The 20,059-nt window shown below is 32.5% G+C and overlaps 2 pseudogenes; both read right to left on the reverse strand.

The window, feature by feature from the left end:
* Positions 1–98: 98 nt before the first annotated feature.
* On the reverse strand, positions 99–19,841 carry LOC124638841 (annotated as a pseudogene).
* LOC124638840 lies at positions 5,721–18,918 on the reverse strand (annotated as a pseudogene).
* Positions 19,842–20,059: the final 218 nt, after the last annotated feature.

Here is a 20,059-nt window from a genome sequence, read left to right on the forward strand (position 1 = left end):
GCGTACAGAGTAAATAGGTATGGAAATATTTGGGTAAAAGGTAGGTATACCTAAAACGAGTATATTACATTTTAAATGTTTTATGAATAAAAGACTCATTTAAATTATTTACTCTTTTATAATTATAATTTATGTAAGTGATCTTCAGAACAGTATAAACGTAATACTAAATAATACCTAAATATTATAGACAAAACTTACCTATGCCTACATGTTTACAAAATATGCAGATCATTAAAGGTACGTTTTGGAAGCGAGCTGCCAACTGCAACTACCGACCGCATCAAATCGCTCGATATCTGACGGCTACTACACGTGCTTTTAAGTAAATACATACAAACCAGTAGTGCAGCTGCGGCACGTGCGGTCAGCACTTGCAGTCGCCAACTCGCTTCCAAAACGTACCTCAGTAACACAGGATATCAAAGGAAGGCTAGAGGCTAATACAATTTTTAGAACTAAAACTACTAGTAAGTACTGGAATTAATACTTCTTGGTCGTACATTTTTGAGCACATTTTACCACCCCGGCCGAAATCTAAGGGTTCGAAGTAGTGTAACCTGATTTCGAAATGTTCTTCCCATTACCTTTGAGCACAGATCGCAAGGAGTTGAACATTTTTGTTTGAACAAACTCAAATATTTCATTTCGCGCCGGGTCTGCACTGAGCACGTACATATCCATATGTACATTGCAATATGATTCAAATATTCTTCACTGGCTAAGAAGAATGAATTTGTGGGCAAAAAGTTCTGCGTCACTAGTGAACCAAATATCGAACACATGTTGGAAGTGTTTGTTGATAAATCAAATAGTTTCTTGTCTTTTATTAATTTACTGTTAATAAATCTCCGAACGCCTCCTTTTTCTGTTAGAAAAATTAAATTAATCACGTACTTTTGCAAAGCGGTCGTGATTGAACCAGATTGGAACTTGTCAAATAGAAACTCCGTAGCAAAATATTCAGCAAAAGTTAAGTGAACAAACTTAGGATCGTCTCCTACCATGCGTTCAACTATACCAGACTTCTCTTCTCCTGACTTGACACTTTCAATAAACTCATGAACCTCTTCGATTTCTTCTTTAGAAAACAAATCCGCAACTACTGTTTTTGCTAACAAATAATATGCGCCGACTTTCTTGTGATTTTCTAAAAATGTCTTTCTCTCATTTTCTACCATTTTTCTGATGTCAGGATCCTTGAAGCACATAAAATGTTTCTTTTCACCGAAACGAATTTTGAAAAATTTCATTTCCACGAAAGCCTCATAAAGATATATTAAATTAAATGTTTTCATGACTTGTTGCATGTATATGTCTGAGACTCTATGAACTGCTGGATTACAATAACATCCAAAGAAATCTTCAAAAATCTCAGATACCATGTATAAATGGAGAGGTATACTCGTAAATGACCTGACGGTGTCTCGGAGAGCAAACGATATTATCTTAGAGAAAAACGTAACACTTGCCCTTACATAAGCAGTATTAGTAAGCCCCAGTTTTGCAGACCAAATCCTTTGTAAGAATGTTTCCTGCTCGTCTTTAGTCAACGCTTGAAGTGTAAAAGAAAAAGTACCCAAGGCACCTTCTAGCTGTTCAAGAACGTTGTATGATCTAGTAGTTACCCATATATGAGCTACTCTAGATGATTTCAGAGTACACAACATTTGCAGCACTTCATTCGTGTAATCTGGACTGATTTCGTCAAAGCCATCAAATAACAGCGCTACCAGATGATTGTTATAAAAGTGTTGGAACAAGCGTATTTCCAATATATCCAATTCGGCAAAGTCTTTTGTTGTCTCTAAATTTAAAATAGTTATTTTGTTTTCATCGTCGCAGCATATTTCAGCTAGCATATTTTCCCAGTCATTTTTGACTTTCCTTATTCCTCCATCTTTGTCTTTAATAATGATTACTCGGAACAAAAACTTAATCACCTCTTTCATATCAATTTTGGCTTTGCTATCTTTCCATTCGCTAAACTGTCCAATATGTTCTAGCAAATTTATTTTTAATATCCAGAGCTTTGGGTACATCCGGTTAGTCTGTATTGCGAAGTGAGTTAAAAATGTAGATTTGCCCATGCCCGGCTCGGCGCTGATGATGACAATTTTCTCTTTAATGCTTGACAATACCGCAGGTTGTATTCTTTGACAATTGACAAATTCCCTCTTAACTCACTGGAGCAATTTATTGAGATTGCCTTTCGTCCTTTTCCAAATAAAACATTTATCTTCACTATTAAACCAATGAATATTGCATTTTTCATACTTACTACAAAGGTCTTTGAATTCGTCTTCGGTTTCCATTACAGCAATGATGTCAGTTGTTTCACTCGGTACTGTGTACTCTTCTGTTGGATTTAGTGCCACATAAAAACCAGCTCCCACATTTTTAAGATTCAATTTAATATTACGACATAAGCTTTGATTTATGTAAAATGGCGCAATGGTTTTATAAGATGGATTAGTTAAAGACTGCCCTATTTCAATTCTGTCATTGCGGATAATTTGACGCAAAATGTCAGTTTTAATGAAATTAATTGATTCATCGTCAATTAAATCTTTGACTTTTACTTCTTCACCTTGGAATACAAATTTTCGATTTGCGAAAACCAGATCTCGATATACTGCATCGAGGTCGCTAAAAGTAGGTCCAGTAACCTCTACATATAAAATGTCTTCAGCCAGCAAACCATGGATACTCACTCTAAAAGTTTTAGAAGTTATTATAATTATCAAACCTCTAAACTGCTTTGCTATTATCTCTATTTGGCTCATGAATTGATTAACGTCTTCGAACCCTTGACTGACTATAGTTAAAAGCCATATATTTGATTTGTTTAACTCAGATTTAAAAACTTCGAAATAATTTTTAAGAATAACAAAATTCAAATCAATCACAAGATGCTTTTGATGGAATGATGTATTTTTGTAATACTGAATTACCTTCAAACTTGAAAAGTCTGTTGCTTCAGACACGACATGCAATATTCTTTTGCCGCTTCTAAAAAACTCCGAAAGTTTTAGTGCATGTACTGTTTCCTGTTTAAATAAAACTTGTATACTTTTGATATTCTCAAGATAAACCGCATTGAGAAATGTGAGCATAGGGATATCCAGTATATCTTTTCCAGCATCTTCATAAAATTTACAGGATTTGGTCAAGTATGGAGCCAGCCGGGTTTGTTGCCACCACTTTTGTACTTGATCATGCACTTTTAAGTAGATAGTTTCACATTTGATACTAAAGAGGGACTCATTAGGACTATGTTTAGAACAAAACAGTTTATCGATCTCTTTTTTTAGAATATTTTCAACTTCATCTTCTTTAGGTTGATTTGTATAAAACGTAAGTCTATTGAAAAAATCTTTAATCGATTGAATTATATGCTCGTTATGATCCAAAGTAAGTCTCGGAAAGTCTTCAATATAAATATCAAACCTGTACCCGCTTAGATCACCAAACCAATTCTGTAGTCGATCTAAGATTTTGACGTTATCAGGTGATACATTTTGTACGGTAACGTCAAACTTAAGTAGTTTAGTATCTTCGTCAAATATTAATAAGTTGCCTACTAAGCATTTCAGTTCGTTTATTCTAATACTCTCTGGCTGTATGATATTATCTGAACCAATCATACTATTATCAATTTTAACAATTTTGTGTTCTGAATTTTCACAGGCAACTTTCTCGAGAAGCTTTTGCAAGACAGAACAAATATCATTTATTCGAATACAATTTTCACTATCAGTATTATTTACATTTAAATTAGTATTACCAAAATCGATCGGTAATATAAAAGTGGTCGTTGAAACGTCAATTCTATTATTGCTTTGCTTTCTACAATTATTCACTTGCTCTATTTCTTTAGACAGGATGTTCTTCATATATAAATAAATGCCCTCGGTACTTGTCAAGAATGTTTGTCGAAATTTTCCAATACAATAAGAATTAGTTATATCCAAGTGGATGTTTTCTATATGTATAACATTTTGCGCTAAAAACACGTGATAAGTTTTAATCCAATCGTCACTCATCATACTTTTATGGTCGTAATTATCTTTCAGGATGAAATTGCACAGGGCATGCGTTAATGCCGCAGCCTTTATAACGGTTAAAACGTTCAGGAATCCAACAATATCTTGCTGATCGTAATCATACTGAAATACCTTGCCATTTTCGCTCGTTGTAAGAAACCTTGCATGTTTTGTTTGATTTACAATCTTTTTCTTTGCAAAATTTTCATTTGCTGATGTGAATAATACAATATCACATTCACCATCAACCGACAGATATTTCGATAGACGTGAGTAGCTAAAAAAATATTTATACAAACTGAAATCTCCGCTAACTTTAAATAATGATCCAACTGTTATTTTATCTTTATTTGGATCTTCTTTGTGATGTACTTGTAAAAATAAATATCTTGATTTATCTGAACCTTTAGTTTTATACATTAAATAAATATCGTCGAATGCCTGCGGAAGCTGTTCTAAATTAGCGCCTAGGAAAAATTCAGTTGTTTCGCCATCATACAAGGCTCGTAATAGAATAAGACTTAGCAATTTGGTCTCATAGAGTTGACCACTAAGGCATGAAGTCCCACTTCTCTTTCTGTAATAAAGCTGAGCGTTCTCTTTTTCTTTTTTGTCTTCTGGTTGACTTTGTTTACTAATTGAAGGTTGTGTATCTAGTTTGGAACTCTCTTCCAAACTCATTTCGTCCATTATATTTGTAACTGGCACTTGAGATTCTGCTCCTTTTTCATTCACATAAGAAGCTAAAATATTTGCAATGGCTTTACCTTCACTTGTTTTTGTTTGTTCGGCAATATCAAGCGGTGTTTGCTGTTTGTTATTTTTAGAAGTAGTACTAGCTCCTGCGGCTAACAGGAATTTTACAACTTCTATATCTTCTTTCGATACAGCAACATGTAAAGGTGTGTTATTGAAATTGTTGGCGTCTACAATATTAATACCTGCACCTTTGTTTAGACATGCCGTTATCTTTTTAATTTTTTCTTCAGATGATTTATTTTTTCTGATAGCAGTGAAAAGGAGTGCGTTTTGTAGGATTATATTCTGAGTATCTTCATCATCCGCCTTCATTTCGTTGTTGTGAGTTTAATGTATAAAAAAAATACCTTTAAAACTCAATAATCTGAAGGTTTGAGTATTTGTTCAAGAAACGAGCCTATTAGGTTGAATCTTTCTGTTCCGTTCCTGAAACAACAATAACGATCCCGTAAAGCAACTCATGGTCAACTAAAATGCTTGAAAAATATGTTATCTTGTTATATGTATGTGGAGTAGGGGATATTTGGGCCGAATTAAACACCTGATTCTTGAAATAAACTGTAGTTTTAATTTTCTTTTCAACCTCAACGTCTTAGCTCGTCTTCCATACGTCCTTCCGTTCTCTCGTCCTTGTTCCCAATCCTTTCATCCTACAATCTTTAACATTTCACTCTTGTCCCTTTCACACCCAATACGTCATCCCTTTCACTCTTACTTTATCATGCTTCACATCTATCATTCATCATTACACATTCCGTTTCACTCATCTTCCTATTACGTTCCTACATATATATGTGTTTACTCATATATCGTGTAATTAAGGGTTTGAACTATTGTTAGTTATTGTTAAAGTAAAGAATGTGAAACTTCAAAGAGTATTTGATATAATTAATGACAATAAATGAAACAATCGTGTATGTACATATAACATATATTATTATTATGCATTACACAGTATTCATAGTTGGATCTAACAAAACGTACATACGTTTGATACGTAACACATTGTTCTTGTATTTAATAATGTTGATAAGTACAAAAAAACATTCATTTCAGATCTAATAATCAAAAAGATATATTTTACCTCATGTCTTATTAAAATTATATCCTCATTTGAATGTTTGAATACCTTACTTATAAAACCAATAATTTTGAAAATTACAGCACTATCTATAATTTACCATCGAAGCTTCGATCCCATTGTACGGAACATAACAGGATCAATCTTCAATTTACGATCTTTAGCAGCGCACAGTTGACAAAAATTATTACATTTTTTTCTAAACAATCTTATAAACTTATTTACAGTTTTCATTTTAACAGCAGTACTTGCACAAATCAACATGTACATAGCAATGTGGTCTAAATACTCCTCTCCAGCAACAAAAAACGAATTGGATGGTAAATAATTTTGCGACAAAAGTGTGTCAAATATTGCACAAATATGAGTTGTATCGTTCGACAAATCAAAAAGCTTTTTATCTTTTATGAGTTTACTGTTTATAAACCTACGAACACCTCCTTTATTTGTTAAAAATATCAGATTCAATACGTATCTCTGTAAAGCTAACGTACAAGTGTCAGATTTAAACTTATCAAATAAGAACTCCGTTGCAAAATATTCTGCAAATGTAATGTGGACGAATTTAGGATCGTCATCGACTATACGTTCTATAATACCTGACTTCTCTTCTCCTGATTTAATATGATCTATAAATTCAAGTACTTCTTTTATTTCTTGTTCAGAAAACAAATCTTTAACAACACTTTTTGCTAATAAGAAGTATGCACCGATTTTTTTATGATTGTCCAGGAATGCTTTTCGTTCTTTCTCCACCACTTTTCTCATGTCCGGATCTTTAAAGCACATGAAATGCTTTTTCTCTCCAAAACGTATTTTGAAAAATTTTATATCTACAAAAGTTTCATATAGGGAAATTAGATTGAATGTTTTCATTATGTGTTCGATGTATTTATCGGAAAATTTCTCGACATTCGGATTATAGAAATATCTAAAAAAATCCAAAAATATCTCAGAAACCATATTCAGATGTAGAGGTATGCTGGTAAAAGTCCTTTCATCATCGCGAAGAGCAATAGATATGATGTCAAAAAACTTATTGACACCGTTGCGAATACCAACAGCATCTTCTAATCCTAATTTGGAAGACCATATTCTTTCAAGAAAAGTTTCTTGATCGTAAGGATTCAAGGCTTGAAGGCTGAAAGAAAATGTTCCTAATGCACGTTCTAATTGATTTAAAACGTTATAGGATCGAGTCGTCACCCATAAATGAGCAACTTTGGAGTTTTTAAGCGTCCTTAGTAGCTGAATTACCTCATTAGCATAATCAGGACAGATTTCATCAAATCCGTCAAATAGCAAAGCAACCAGGTTATTATTATAATAATAATTGAACAATGATATTTCTAATAAACCTAAGTCACAGGATTCATTTTGGGTGATACTATCTCTCTTTTGTAAGTAAATATTATGATCACTATCAATAGACACTTCGTTCACAAGCTCTTCAAAATAAGTCTTATATTTTTTTGCACTAGTCTCGTGTTCTTTTTCGTAGTTAGTATTAATTGCATTATAAAGAAACTTAATAGCTTCAACCATATTATTAAGGTTCATTTCGTCTTCCTTCCACTTGCTAAACTGATCGGTATATTCGAGCAAATTAATTTTTGCAATCCACAGTTTAGGGTACATTCGTTTTGTCTGAATTGCAAGATGTGTTAGTAATGTAGATTTACCCATGCCAGGTTCAGCACTAATTATAACAGTTTTATCACGGATATCTTTCAGCGTCTTTGGACGTACGATATAACCATTATGAGATCCTCTTGTGATATATCTAAGTAAAACTTCTATACTACCTCTCGATTTCTTCCATACGTAATGACTACCTTCACTCTGAAACCAGTGTATGTTACACATTTTGTTACTATTGCAGACATCATCAAAGTTCTGATGCGAATCTGCCACCAATATGACATCAACTATTCCTTGGGGGACCGATAAGCAATGGGATTGCTCAGTATCTATCAAAAATAAATCCACGTCTATATTTTTTCTTAGATCCATAGTGATGAAGCGACACACGCCTTGATTGATGTAAAAGTTAGCTATTGTGTTATACGAAGGGTTGGTTAATGTTTTACCAATTCCAATTGTCTCCTTGTCTATTATTTTCCGTAAAACGTTTGCTTTAACAAAATGTAACGATTCACTATCCAGAAGAGTATCGAGCGACATTTCATCTCCTTGGAACAAAATTTTACGCTCTATAAGAATCATTTCACGATATTCACCAATGAAATCATTTAAACTATTATTTTTATCAATTTCCTCGACAATATTTTCACTTAAAACGGATTCCAGATTATCTTTTAGGTTAGTCTTAGTAACTACCATTATTTTACCATTAAAACTATGTGATAAAACTTTAATTTTGTCTGCAATTTTTGCCTCAGTTGCACCATTTTGAAAAACCACGACCAAAACTTCTAATTTTGATTTTTTCAACTCTGATTGCACAATTTCAAAATAATTTTCTATAATAACAAAATCTAAATCGATGAATAAACCATTTTCTTCAAAATCTTTTTCATCAAAAAATTGAATTAATTTTATACAGGAAAAACTTATTTCATTTGAAAAGATAAACATTATTCTTTCATCGCGTGTCAAAAAGTTTCCTATATTCAATGAATCAATTGTAACAGGAACGAATCTGGCTAAAATATTTTTCATGCTTTCACGATATATAACATTCAAGAAACTCAACAATGGACTGTCCAGTATATCTTTTTGTGCTTCTCGATAAAACTTACAGGTTGCCGTTAAATATGGTGCACGAAGAGATCGTTTCCACCATTTTTGTATTTTATCATGTACTTTTAAGAATATTGCATCACACTTTATTCGAAACAAAGTCTCATTCTGGTGCTGTTTAATATTACAATATTTATCGATTTCTATTTTGACAATATTTTCTACCTCATCTTCTTTCGCTTGATTTGTGTAAAATTTTAATTTATCCAAAAATGTCTGTACTTTCCCATCGGATTCTTTTTCACTTAAAGTAAGCTTCGGAAGACGATTTGTTTTAAAATCAAATCTCAACTGGCTTAAGTTATATAAACGATCTTTCAAAAGTTCTAAAAGTTTAACATTATCTTCAGATAAACTACTTTCATCCAGATTAAATTTCAGAAGTTTAGATACATTGTCAAATATCAGTAAGTTCCCTATTAATCCTCCTAGCCTATAAGTTTCAACATCCGTGTCTTGCAAAACTTTATTAGGTCCAATCATGTTATCGTCAATTTTTATTACAATATAGTTTTTGTCTATTTCAACTCCAACATCAACAAGTTTTTGAAATGTAGTACAAAGATAGTTTAACCGTCTTTGTTTTTTTGCTTCGCTACCACTAAAGCTAAAATTGGTATTGCCAAAATTAATAGGTAATTTAAAAGTTAAAGATTCGATTCCTGTTTCAGTCTTCATAGCGTCTGGTATTTCCCTACAAATTGTATGTTTCATAAGTAATAAAAGATCATCATCACTATTCAAGAAATCTTGATGAAATGTTCCCAAGTAATAGGCTTCTTTTGTTGTTTCAGATGTCGATGACTCTAATCTAATGACATTTTGTGCCAAGAACACGTGAAAAGTTTTTATGAAATCATCCATCATCATATTTTTATAATTATTGTTTTCTTTGAAAATAAATTGGCACAATCGCTTAGCTAATCCAACGGCTCTTGACCTGAAAATAGCTTGCACTAGTAGTTCTATATCTTCTTCGGAATAGTCATACTGAAATATTTTCCCATTGCTTGCGGTCCTTATGAAATCTCCTTCATCATTTTGAGCTATCATCTTTTTTTTGTCAAAGTTTTCTAAGGCTTATGTAAAAATTATAAACTCACAATCAATATCCTCTATTGAGCCTTTAAACATGTTGTCATCATTATCTGGAGAAAATTTTCGAATAATTTTCAAGTAGCTTTCCAAATATTTGTCCAAACTAAAATCTCCGTTTTGTTTCATGACTTCTGCAATTGTCACTTCATCTTTTATTGGATTTTCTCTATGTTTGGCTTGTAAGAAAATTACTTTAGGTTTTTTGTTTCCTTTCACGTTATATCTAAAAACAATATCATCAAAAGCACCAACGCCTTCTACATTAGTGCCCAAACAGAAATCTGTTATACTATCAGTATGCAAAGCCCTTAATAAAACGAGGGTCAATAGCTTGGTCTCGTAGAGTTGTCCACCAAGTCCTGATGTTCCGCTTCTCTTTTGATAGAAATGTTCTGTAGTACCCTTTATTCCTTCAGTATTATAACTTTGTCTCTGAAACTTATTTATTTGTTTCGTTATATTTGGTATTTGTTTTTGAGATTCTTCTTGATAGACATCATTATCTGATTTCAATATATTGATAATAACTGTACCTTTGGTTAGCTCTAATTGTTGAGCAATGTCTAATGCAGTTTGGTTAAAACCATTCTTATGGCTAGCATTAGCTCCATGGTCTAAAAGATATTTGACTACTTCTATTTCTCCTTTTAGCACAGCGACATGCAGAGGTGTGTTATTTGTATTGTTGGCGTCGACTGCATTAATGTCAGCTCCAAGACTTAAATACTTCGATATCTTGGCAGTTTTGTCTTCGGGCCTTTTATTTTTTCTAACAGCGTTGATGAGGAGTGAATTCAACAACAGCGTTTCCTCATCACAAGTATCGTTACTATTCGTTTCCATAACTCAAAATACAAAAAGTATTTAATGATTACAATAACTGTTGTAATTTTTATAAAAAGGTACGAACCAGTTATATGTTTTTCTGTCGAATGTTCCGGCTAGCAGGTTCCTGTCCTTTTTAAGAACTTCTGCGCTGTAAAACCAATATTTCAAATTATAACTGAAGTTTATCGTAATGATTATAAAACTTTAGAAGTACTTAGTTAAACATCTGTAATTTTCGTTTATCTAAGACCTAATAAGTAGGTAACACTAAGGTCATCCATAATTCTACGTACCTAATACGCAACAATTTCTTTAGCGGAGTGTTTCTTTACATTATGAAGTAAGGTTTTCATGGATAATATCTAATTATCTTCCGAACATACTTATAGACTGACTGCAAAAGTTATTTTATTAAAGCTAAGTTTTTCTGTTTCCCCCTTCTATGTACCTGTTTTCCCTTGCACGCAGTTATTTTTCCAGAACCCATATGAACACAAAACACAAACTAGCTCACCAACGCCTGCAGTGCCACAGAATCGAATGATGTTTATACTAAGAGCACACTGCAAACTTTTAGTCGGGCGACAGTTTGTTTGGGTTCATAAATCAGTATAGAAATTAATGTAATTACGCACACATAACAACCTTAAAGCTACCTGACCGACTAAAAACTGACTGTTGGCTGACAATTTAGTTTGCAGTGTATTCTTACATTTCTCGTCATTTATGAGTCAAAGCAGATAATGGTAATGAGCTCATAATGTTTGTACAATTTTGTCCTGTTTATGTATTGAAACAGTTTATTGCTAAAATTAAGTACATATTCACATAATATTGATGATTATGTCAAATGCCCTGAAAGTATTGATGATGAATTGACTAAGTAGCAAAAGCTTTTTTTTTTCATTGAATGATGACAATATTATGTGCTTTTAAAGAGGGAATTGCTATTCTGTTGATGACATTATTAAAAAAACACATGATTATAAATAAGTATTATTTTTTATTACCATGTTATTACAAAAACCACTAGGTATCCTAATAGGTAACATTGTATAACATAATATCAAGTCTAAAATATTTAAAAAATATATAATAAGGTCGCAGCACTTACGGAACAGTCAAATTCCAAAATTGCATGCATCAAAAATATGTCTAACAAAATATTAAGTTCAGCTTCAATGGCTACGTTTTATTTGGTTTTAAATGCACTAGATTCAAAAGTCTTATTCTAGACTAGATAAGCAAATCCATTCTCAACATCACACTTCATGTGAAATAAGTAGTTTACAACAAAACAGTTGTACACGCGAGAAAGGTTTTATGAGTAGAAGATTAAAGTCTAGAAAAGAAAATATGCAAAAAAAATCTTGCCCAATCATAATGGCATTTGAAGTGACAAAGTAAAACATTTGAAATACTAATACTATGATGTTCTAATGATTATTTATTATCTTTAATAAACTTTAACACAGTTTTAGCATCATAATTTCCCTCGTACACTTTGTCGAGAAGTTCATTTATTTTTTCCTCGTCTTTTACGGTGTATTTAAAGTAATGCAATGGCGTAAGTCCTGATCTATCTTTGGTCATACAAATTTCAATAAAATTCTTTCTGTCGACATACTTCTCTAGTTTATCAAAAAACGTAAATACTTGATCAGATGCAGCTAAATGAGCTGGCAGTTTCTTTTCAGAATTTCTAGCGGTGAAAATTTCAATAAGTTGTTCCTCGTTCAATTTATCCAAACATCTTTCGAAACATTTAAAATTATCGTGGCCAAACCAGGGTGATATAACGTGTATGAACTTCATTGATTTGATTCTGTTGAACCAATTTTTATTATACTGAATACAGAACATTTTTACGATCGCAGGAGTTGTTAAATCTTTCATTAGGCGATATAACAACTCCACATTCGGCATAGAATCCCTGACACCTCCAAATGCAATCAACATCAAGTTATGCAACGGAAGATCAGAACAATTAAACAATTCAATTAATCTACCAATGTCAAAATTCTTAATCAATTCAATTATGAAGGAAATAGATTTAATTGAGCTTCTTTTAGCAGCAATGCACATAATGCAACAATCCATGATTTTGTTGCAAACCATTGATATAAAGTCATTCAGATTTCCCTCCGTAACAACTGCTTTGATGCATTGCAATAGAAAAATTGCAGTGTTTTCTAAATATTCATCAATGGCCTTATATATTAATGTAGCCCATGTTTTACGCTCTGACAGCATTCGTTCAAACATCATGTTTAATTCTGCCTTATAAACTTGATTAAACAATAATGGTTGGTGAGCTAATTTAGCGTTGAAAAATCTACGTGGACCTCCTTGGTCAGATAGAAAAAATGTGTTAATTAAGTATTTCCACAAAGAATCCCCACAATGACTCGATTTCATCCGGTCACAAAGGAGCTCGGTAGCAAAATATTCGGCAAATGTATAATGTACGAACTTGGGTTGACTCTGAACAATTTGCTCAATAATACCAGTTTTTTCTTCGCCATGTTTTAACCTTTCAATAAAATCGACTATTTTATTAATATCTTTGCTATCAAGAAATTGTACTTCGTCTGTTTTACCAAATATTACATATGCTGCAATAATTTTATGAATATCGAAAAACGAATTACGCTCGTTCTCTATTATTTGTCTCATATCGGGATCATTAATGCACAAAAGAGGTTTTTTCTCTCCAAACCGTATTTTGAAAAACTTTACATCCACAAATCGCTCGTATATGTAACTTAAATTCACTTTATTCATAGTATCCTGTCTAGTTACAAAACTCGAAATACCTTCTGGATTAAGAGGGAAGTTATGAAAAGAATCTTGAAAAATCTCCGATATCATAAACAAATGTAAAGGCATGCTTATAAACTTACCTCCTGAATCGCATAAAACTGCTGAAAGTACAGATAAAAATCCAGAAATCGCTTTTTCTATTCCCCAACTTGTATTAAAAGGAAAGTAGTCTAGTTTGTCAGGCCCTAACTTTTTTGACCAAACTTTGTTTAAAAACTTCTTCTGATTATCGTAAGATAACGGCTGTATTGTAAAAGAAAACTTTTCCAATGAATTTTCTAACTGATTAAGTACATTGTATAATCTACTTGTGATCCATAAGTGGGCAACCTTCGATCTTTTGAGAATATTCACTAATTGCATAAATTCATTCGCAAAATCAGGACAAATTTCGTCAAAACCATCGAATAGTAAAACAAGCCGATCATTATTAAAACAGTGAACAAAAAAATGAACTTCCAATAACTTGGATCCAGTAACATTTATTTCCTTACTGCTTGTGTCTAAACTTATGTCATCGCCTTGTATAGAAACTGTGTCAATAAGGAATTCAATATCAGCTCTAGTAGTTTTGTTGAACCTGATAACTCGAAACAAAAACTTCACAGCTTCAAGTAAATCAAAGTTAACATTATATTCTTTTATTTTTTTAAATTCATCGGTGTAATCTAATACATTTATTTTTGAAATCCATAGATCACGGTATTTTTCTTTCGTATTTATTGCTAAATGAGTAAGTAAAGAAGATTTACCCATACCTGGTTCAGCACTTATTATAACAACTCTTTCTTTTAAATCTTTGAATGTAACTGGTTCAAAAGTAAACGAAACATGTGAACCTCTGCTAACGTATTTTTGTATATTAAGTAAACTACCGTGCGATTTTTGCCAAAAAATACCTTCTTTGTCGCTAAACCAATGCACATTAGAGTTTTTATACATATTTATAAATTCTACGAATTCTGTTTCGTTCTCAGTAATCAAGACAATATCTCTAGTATCGGGTTCAAAGTTTCTGTTTAACTCGCTATATTTTACAACATTTATCTCATCACTTTCTAAGGCTTGAGAGTCTAATGTAATATAGCGACATACTTGCTCATTAATGTAATAATCTGATATTTCATCATAAGCTGGGTTATTAAAAGGAACACCGATTGCAATCTCTTCATTGTTTATAATATTGTATAAAACATTTGAATTTATAAGATTATAGGATTCTTCTTTTAACAAAATGCCTAGCTTTACCTTTTTACCTTGAAATACTATGTATCTGTCTTCCAACAACATATCATGCATAGATTCTGCTAAATCTTTAAAACCGATTTGATTGTCAACTCTTGTTATAATGTTCTCCACGGGTGTTACATTGATCTGGCACGCTAGATCCCGGCTAGAGATGATAATGGTCCTTCCTTTAAAAAGTTTTATTAGTATATGAATGTCGGCAATAACATCTTCGCTGTTACAAATAACAACAAGAGTGTTCAAATTCGATTCTTTGATTTCGGACTTAACATCCACGAAATAATTTCTGCTTCCTACATAATCGAGATCCACAAAAGTATAATCGTTAATATTATGCTCTTTAAAGTATTGTACTAGCTTCATACTGGTAAGCGCATTCTCTTTAGTTATTAAAGACAATATTCTTTGCGTGCCATTCAAAAAATCATTAAGTTGTAATAATTCAAGCGCAGTACCTTTGAATTTTATTTCATACACAGTATTTTTAATATTTTTGATGTAGGTAAAGTTAAGAATGCTAAGTAAAGGACTATTCAAAACATCTTGTTCAGCTTGGATGAAGTATTCACAAGCTTCAGTAAGATATGGAGCCTTAACTGGATGTTTCCACCACTTTTGTACACGGTCGTGAACTTTTAGGAAAATAGCATCGCTCTTTACTCTGAACAGGGGATCACTTTGTCTCGGTATACTACCAATAAAATATTTATCTATTTCCTTTTTTAAAATCGTTTCTACTTCGTCCTCCATGGCTTGATTTGTGTAAAACAGAAGTTTACTCAAAAACTGTTTTATCAAGTTTTTGTCGTGTTCATCATGAACTAGGGAGAGTCTAGGAAAGTTATGGACGTTTATATTGAATCTTAGAACAGTTAAATCTATTCCGACCAAGACTTTGTTTTTAATTTTTTCTAATAGTTTTAAATTATCTTCGGAAAGCAAGCTTTCGTCAGTGTTAAATTTTAATGTCTTAGTACCAGTATCTAATATGAACAAATTACCAACTAAACCACCCAATCTGTAAGATTCTAAATCAGTAGATTGTAAAAGTTCATTTGGTCCTACCATACTGTCGTGTATGTTAAACATTGAATTGCTTGCATCAAAAGCATTCTCGAATAGTTTTTTGAACAATGAGTAAAGATACTCTAGTTTTTTTTCTTTCTTCTTCTCGCTACCACTAAAACTGAACTTAAGATTACCAAAAGTAACAGGAACTTTAAATGTCATTCCTTTTAAAATGCTATCCATCTCATCCGGTGTTTCACCCGATATAGTTTTCTTTGCTGGTGTTAATTCTTTATAAATCGTTGTTTTAAACGCTAGTAATAATGCATCATTGCTTGTGAACAGAATGGGTCGGAATTTAGCGGTATAGAAATTATTTTGCGATTCAATTTCATAGTCTATTAATTCAACTTCGAGAATATGTTGCGCTAAAAAGACATGGTATGTTTTTATCAAATCATCCATCATCATATTACTAAAATTATCTTTAAAAATAAATCTTGCTAGACGTTTTGCTAAAAGCACAGCTCGCGATTTAGCAATAGTTTGAACCAGGAATTCTATATCCTGATCTTCATAGTCAAACTGAAACACCTTTCCTTCTTTAGTGTTCACAAAATATTTACTTTGAGTCTGCTGAACAACTTTCATTTTAGCAAACTTTTCAAAAGCTGGTGTATAAATAATAAATTCACAGTCTATGTTTTTAAATTCTCCTTTGAACATATCATCAATATTTTCAGGATCAAACATTTGACTTATTTTGATGTAACTCTCTAGATACTTGTTAAGGCTGAAGTCTCCGTTTGATTTCATAATTTCCTCAACCGTAAATTTATCTCTTGCCGGATTATCTCGGTGCTTAGCTTGGATAAACAGTAATTTCGGTTTATCACTATTATTTGAATAATATCTGAAGACAATGTCATCGAAGGCTCCCATGCCCTCCACATTGGTCGCCATTACGAATTTATTAACTTCTTGAACGTACAGAGCTCGAAACAAGATCAAACTCAACAGTTTAGTTTCATAGAGTTGTCCACTTAGTCCTGAGGTGCCAGTTCGTTTTGGATACAGAAATATTTTATTCCCCTTTTTATTTTTTGGTTCTTTGCTCTGTTTTGGCTTATTTTCAGCAGGTTTTGCATTAGGCCCTTGTCAACTTTTTTATTGTTTATACATTGATTTTGACTTTTAATATTATCTGCAATACCGTCCGGTGCAATAGCCGTGGAGTTGGCTGTAGCCAAAGGCTTCTCGTTGGCAATTGGCCTTTCGGCTACTTTTTGGTCATGTTTGCTTTTCACGCTGTTTGGTTGACTTTGCTTAGTTACACAGAAATTAGTATCTCGTTGACTAGAAGATAACTGGTTTAAATTATTTTTATATGTCTCTAATATATTAACAATTGCTTCACCCTTATCGGTAGACTTTCTTAATGTAATTGAAATATCTAAAGCAGTCTCATCATCTAAATTTTTATTTGTAACTTGAGCTCCTTGTTCCAAGAGGTAGCTGACGATTTCTAGTTCCTGTTTCATTACTGCAATGTGCAATGGTGTATTGTTCCTAAAGTTAGCGTCAATAGCATTTATGTCTGCTCCTCCGTCTAAGTATTTTTTAATCTTTTTGATTTTATCTTGTGTGCTTTTGTTTTTCCGAATACTGCTAAATAGTAAACTATTATTAAGCAACTTCTTTTCGAATTCTGAATCATTGTGATAGTTTTGCATTCCAATGTTCTGATATAATTTTACTGTTGTTTCTGAAACAATAGTACGAAAACAGTTTTCAAATAAAGCCACAAAACTACGTGCAACAGATTTACACATGCAGTGACGCAAATAAATAATTTTTTTACTCGTACTCACACAGAGCACAAAATTACGTGCGATCATTTCTAAACTTTCTGCAAAACTGCATCCTTCGGGCGTACATATTTTCTTTATCTAAAAAATCTAATTATCGCGCGATAATATACAAAAATAACTAAATTGGTATTAATAACATTAAATTAAGTTTAGGTACATGTTTCATAAAACAGCATCGAAAGTTTGTGGTTACAAAAACTATGGGTAAAATTGTCCTATATACTGTGAACATTTTACTTAGTAGGTACCTAAATAACTTATTTTATCTTATATGTATTTATTAGGTACTAGCTGATCCCGCGAACTTCGTATCGTTCAAACCTTCCCTGGACCTCTACAAACATTTTAAAAGCAAAATCAGCTCAATCGGCCCAGCCGTTCTCGAGTTTAAAAATCAGACTAACGAACAACAATTCATTTTTATTTATATAGATTATACAATAGACACCGTTGCAAATGTATTAAGTCCGTACTATATAATATCACTGTGTATTAATCACTGATTATGAGAAAACGTAGGTAGGTAGTTACGATTATCATAAAAAAAAACACTTACTTCGCACTCAAAAGGACAATCTCAAATTGAAAAATTTCAGCATATACAAAATGTATCTTCCTTTCGTTACAAAAATACTAACAACATGCTCTCAGCAACTAAGTACTAATAAAACGCAAAAACCAACCGTGGCCGGTCGTTATCTATAGATAAAGGTGATAAGAGGACTGTTGTGCTTTATTATTTACAGTATTATCAATAAACATACGAAATATGACATTAAAACGAAATCGTCCTGTGATGCAGTAGCGATGACACAATGAGGCCTATTAATTAATAAGAAATTACCTTGAATCAACCTGCCGGGGCTGCGGGATTCTTTGAAATAGTTGGTGCAAAAAGAGCTTAAGAAGGAACATGATGGGTTTTAGTCAGTAACAGTCTGACACTGGTCATTGATGACTTCCCACAAAAAAAAAGACTGAATCAAAGTGGTTAACCAGTTATCCAGCTCTTCATGAGAACTTTTTTTTTCAGACACTGCATTTAAGCGTGTTTAAAAATATTATTTCTGGGGTTCAAAGGTTTGATGGATGAGGGTTTCCAAGACCAGCATGATTGACGCATTATAGAGGCATTATGTTAAGAGAAGTTATAATGCAGAGCGCAAACCGCAAAGTCAAGGAAAATTTTAGAAATAGGTACGAATAAAAACCGACTTGACTTTCCGGTTTCGACCGACGGGCCTGCCTTTTCGTACCTAAGACAACTAGACTATGTATCATAATTAGGTAGCTCGGTTTATATTGGACCCAATTAGTCTGAGTAACTTTAAGAAATTACTGCTTATTATTTTCTTATACGTCAACGCTTGTGATGAGTAAGCAGATTGAGAATTCTAATTATGGTAATTGGTGGGTCCCTCTAAGAAAACACCACCCTAGATACTTAATCACTATAACCGACAAACACGACACCCTACTGAAACGTGTACATTCGGCAGGGTTTTTGTAAGAATTTTTGTTTAGAATATAATCATGGAGTTTTATTTTTAGGTATCGAAAGCAGCTGTTATTTATGCAGAACGCTAATGCGAATACTTAACACCCGCTTCATACTATGCTTTTTTAGATAACATTTTAAATATAGCTTACCGTAGGTAAAATTCTGGACTGTGAGCCGACCTTATTTTAATTTTACCTGTATTACCTGGAATCCTAAAGTTAAGTTACTTTATACATACTATTTTTTTTTTTCAATGTCACTGTATCACCTAAATTTATAAATATCGAAGTTTTTTGTTCGATTGTTTAATTGATCTAGACAATTACGTATGTACCTGTACCTATCATCAGTGGCTATCTTACAAATAAAATAAATTAGGCGTTAGTGCCCAACGCAAGTGGTTTCTGAGATTGTTTACGCACACAGCCAGACATATTAATTATTATGTGACCTTGAACTTCACAATTCTGTTGTCGCGTCGACATAAATGAGTTGTTCGTCAGATAATTGATGCTTAAGTAGAACTTTCTGCCTAGTTCTGGGGTTCCCCTTAACCAAAACATGTTGTCTCTAGTCAAGGGACTTACTACACCATAATTGGTCGTTAATGTTACCTTCTTACTAAACTTGCAGCTAATTATTGTAACTTATAGCTAGTACTTTAGTTGTATAAACTATTAAACTGACCTTAAAAGCTCCTAAAAATCCAAAAATAATTTGCAATTTTTGCAACTTTGTGTACAGTGAACACCGAACAACTGCAACTTTTGTAGAAAAGTTGAATTAAATACTATAAATAGATGATATATAAACATTTCAGTAGAGTAGCCATACAAAAAATATTTTTATATACATTTTTTACCAAACTCCTTTATTGTACTTTTTCTTTATTTTTAATTAACAAAACATAAAGTATGCTAATAGTTCGAAATCAGAGTATAGCACTACATAGTAATATTATAAATTATGTTCAAATATTTTTTTTAATACAACCTAAAATAAATACTGAACGGGCATGGCTCATGGACACGGC

The sequence above is a fragment of the Helicoverpa zea genome, chromosome 18 (genome assembly GCF_022581195.2).
Source record: "Helicoverpa zea isolate HzStark_Cry1AcR chromosome 18, ilHelZeax1.1, whole genome shotgun sequence".
Lineage (NCBI taxonomy): Eukaryota > Metazoa > Arthropoda > Insecta > Lepidoptera > Noctuidae > Helicoverpa > Helicoverpa zea.